Below are 4,406 nucleotides of genomic sequence, written 5' to 3'. Positions count from 1 at the left end.
CACAGCTGAGCTCAGTTCAGTCCCCCAGGCTGTCAGTGGTTCGATAACAACGAGATTAGTACCCGTATTTAAAACAGCAGGGGCCAGCACCGGCCAAGTCAGCAGCTCCATGATTGAATATGCAATCATCAGGTGTGCCCTCATGGAAGGCTGTACAATAACAGTTTTACTAGCACATTGGGATTGGGGGAACAAGCACAGCTGAGTTTTTTCTAAAGCCACGGTACGAACTGGGCACTGCAACATTTGGGCTTAGTTCACAAAAAATTTTAGGTTTGCTAACTATAGCACTTTCGTTTATATTTGACAATTATTGTCCAAATACTAGCTATGCTCAAAAGATTTATATCAAATTACAAAAAAAATATAATTAGTTATTTTTTATCTATGTTTAATGCTCAATGCATACATTCAAAGATTCGATGTGATGAAAAATCTTTAAAAAATTTTATGAACTAGACAAGGCCTTATCTGAGCAACCGGCCAAGTCCGCAGCTCCATGATTGAATATGCAATCATCAGGTGTGCCCTCATGGAGGGCTGTACAATACTAGCACATTGGGATTGGGGACCAAGCACTATTGAGTTTTTACTAAAGCCACGGTCTAGGGGCACACGAACTGGGCAGTGCAACATTTGGGCTTAGGCCTCGTTTAGTTTGCAAAAATTTTTAGGTTTGGCTATTGTAGCATTTTTATTTGTATTTGGTAATTATTGTTCGACCATGTACTAGCTGTTGGCGTAAGCTTGACAGAAGAAGTCACTGATAACCAATTCAGAAGAAGATAGCAGAAGGGGAGCAGCGGCGGGCGACGTCGTGACTTCGCGAGGTGATCGCGCCCATCGGCAAGACGTCTTCTGAAGAATGCGTTTTCTAGTGATTTGTATCCGTGTTAGAGGGTGCTTTGTGTAAAACTGGGGTGATTAGCTCTAGGTATTAGGAGTTGGGACCTCAGGTGTGCGTGTCATTATCTTGTAAGCCGGATAGGCATTCCTGATTCTGAACAAACCCACGCGAAAAAGGGCGCTGTACCCGGGAGTCATCTGGGGAGTTGCCGGTTTCTCCAGTTTCCTGTTTTTGATCTGTTCTTCGATTGTGATTGATCTTGTTGATCATTCTAGCCACCATACAACGTTTGATTGTGATCCTCGTTTACACGTGGTATCAGAGCCGTAATCATTCGCGGAGACACTTTAGATCGGAGCCATGTCGATGGTCGTCGCTGCTGGCAGCGGCGGGAGCGGGGATGGAGCGCGAGGCGGCGGGGAAGCGCGCCAGGTGTATCCAACCCTAACGAGTACGAATTACACCAGTTGGTGCATCGTATTCAGGCGATTATGGAGGATCCAGAGGAGTGGAGTGTGGTGGAAGCCTGACCCTGAGGCGGCGGTGCCAACGGCCGAAGAGCCGCCCAAGCGGGCAGCGAACGACAGGAAGATCAAGCCAACTTGCTTCAGGTAATTCGCGACGATATACTGATGCAAGTTGCGAAGAAGAAGACTGGCAAAGAGGTGTGGGATTCCCTCAAGACGAGATTTGTTGGGGCAGATCGAGTCAGGGACGCGAGATTGCAGACGCTCAAGAGCGAGTTCGATGCCATCCAGATGAAGGAGGACGATCTGCTCGATCCAATTGTTGCAAAGCTGACGACCATGTCAGTGAAATACAACAGTTTGGGTGGGAGCCTCGACGACGCAGCACTGGTGAAGAAGTTGTTTGACATCGTGCCCGAACGGTTCCTCACCGTAGTGGCCGGTATCGAACAATTTTTTGATTTGAAGACGATGGCGTTCGATGAGGCAGTAGGGCGTTTGAAGGCGTTTGAGGAACGCACGCGGCGGGGCAGCAGCAGTGCGCGATCTGAGGACAAACAGGTTCTACTCACGCAAGCTGAGTGGGAAGCCAGGCAGAAGACTTCGGGAGGAGAGTCTTCTGGGAAAGGGAGGAAATCTGATGGCGGCGGTCGTGGCCGGGGAAGGGGTCGCATTGGAGGTAGAGGCGGCCGTGGCAATGGTGGCGACGCCGGTGGAGATGGTACTGGTAAACGTGACAAAAATCACATAAAATGTTTTAAGTGCCACAAGTATGGACACTATGCAAATAGGTGTCCAGGAGAAAAGAAGGGAGATGAAGCCCATCATGCAAGGGTGGAGGAGGCAGCAGTATTACTTGCGGAAACGGAGGTGCCGGGACCATTCAAGCGACTGTCTGCATCAACTGTTCAGAATGGGATTGTTCTGAATGAACCTAAGGTGATGCCTGAACTTCATCTGACAGGTGGAAGGAGTTCATCTGGAGACATGTGGTACCTTGACAACGGAGCCAGTAACCACATGACGGGTGATCGTCAAAAGTTCAAGGATCTTGACTCCAACATCACCGGGAAGGTACGTTTTGGAGACGATTCCACTGTTGAAATTGAGGGGATGGGAACTATACTGTTTCAGGGTCAGTCAGGAGATCAGTGGGTACTTTCAGAAGTGTATTTCATTCCAAAGTTGCATAGCAATTTGATCAGCCTAGGTCAGCTGACAGAGGTTGGTCATAAAGTTGAACTAGATGATGATTTACTCGAAGTATCAGAGAAGAACCCTAGGAGACTGATCATGAAAGTTCAGAGGTCTGGGAACAGACTCTATAAGATTCAACTGAAAACAGTAGATCCAACCTGCCTCATGGTAAACATAGGGGATGATGCCTGGCTCTGGCATGGGAGGCTGGGTCATGTGAACTTCAGATCACTGAAGTACTTAGCGAGCAAGGGAATGGCAACTGGTGTACCTCAGCTAAATCACCCAGATCAGGTCTGCAGAGACTGTCTAACAGCTAAGCAGACGAGATTCCCTTTTCCTAAGTCAGCCCAGTGGCTTGCTGAGGAGAAGCTTGCACTGGTGTATGTGGACTTATGTGGTCCTATTACACCAGTCACAACTGGAGGCAACAAATACTTTATGTTGTTGGTGGATGATTACTCAAGGTGGATGAAGGTGTACTTGCTGAAAAGCAAGGATGCTGTCGAGTTCTTTGTCAGATACAAGGCTGAAGTGGAAAACTTCACAGGGTCCAAGATCAAGACTCTGAGATCTGATAGAGGAGGGGAATTTCTAGCTGGAGTGTTTGCAGGAGTATGTGAGCAAGCTGGAATAAAGAGACAGTTGACAGCACCATACACACCACAGCAGAATGCGTGGTGGATAGGAGAAATAGGACAGTGATGGACATGGCCAGGGCTTTGCTGAAAAGCATGAGAGTGCCACGCAGTTTCTGGGGTGAAGCAGTGAGGCATGCAGTTTACCTACTGAACAGACTGCCAACTAAGGCTCTGGGGAGTGTAACTCCATTCGAATCCTGGACTGGCAGGAAACCATCACTTTGACATTTGAGAATGTTTGGTTGCACTGCACATGCCAAGAACAGTGCACCGCATCTGAAGAAACTTGATGATAGAAGCAAAGCTTTAGTGTACTTTGGGGTTGAGGAAGGGTCCAAAGCACACAGATTGTATGATCCTGATACAAAGAAAATCATTGTAAGTAGGGATGTTATTTTGGAGGAGTCAGAGATGTGGGAGTGGGGCTTAGTCTCAGATGGCAACAACTCAGTGGAGTTTATTGTAGAGGGTGAGTCTGACTCAGATACACTTAGTAGTGGAGAGGTGAACCTTGGGGGGGAGCAACCTGGACAGACTGAGCCAGTGTACACTGAGACTACATCTGCAGATAGCAGTATAGTTGTATTGCCGGATTTGCCACAGTCACCTGTTGCAGAATCAATTCAGACCGGATCACAGTCTGCTCCAGCGGCAGTAAACCTGAGCACTCCACAGCAAAGTTTGTTTGGTGGGAACATTTCCACACCAGGTTCAGGAGACAGCAGTGAACCTATGAGGTTCAGAAATCTGAGTGAAATCTATGATGAGACCTCAGAGGTTGAATTGCAGGAACCAGAATCTGAAACTGAAAACTCAGATGCTGAAGCTTTGCTGGTTGATTCAGGAGAACCAACCTGCTATAGAGAAGCAGCAGGTCATCAAGAATGGCTAGAGGCCATGAAAAAGGAGATGGAGTCTATTGAGAAGAATAGAACCTGGGAGCTGGTCAAGCTGCCAGTTGGGAAGAAACCCATTGGTTTAAAGTGGGTTTATAAGCTGAAGAAGAACACTGAGGGTGAAGTGGTGAAACACAAAGCAAGGCTTGTTGCAAAAGGGTATGTGTTTGCTCCTGTGGCCAGATTGGACACAGTGAGGTTCTTCTTGGCTCTAGCAGCAAACCTGGGATGGAGAGTTCATCACTTAGATGTAAAGTTTGCTTTCTTACATGGAGATTTAGAAGAAGAAGTCTATGTTTCACAGCCAGAGGGATTCGTTGTGAAAGGGAAAGAGCATTGTGTACTCAGGCTGAGCAAA

The sequence above is a fragment of the Sorghum bicolor genome, chromosome 5 (genome assembly GCF_000003195.3).
Source record: "Sorghum bicolor cultivar BTx623 chromosome 5, Sorghum_bicolor_NCBIv3, whole genome shotgun sequence".
Taxonomy (NCBI): domain Eukaryota; kingdom Viridiplantae; phylum Streptophyta; class Magnoliopsida; order Poales; family Poaceae; genus Sorghum; species Sorghum bicolor.
The sequence above is the reverse complement of the archived record's forward strand: the minus strand, read 5'-3'. Positions refer to the sequence as shown.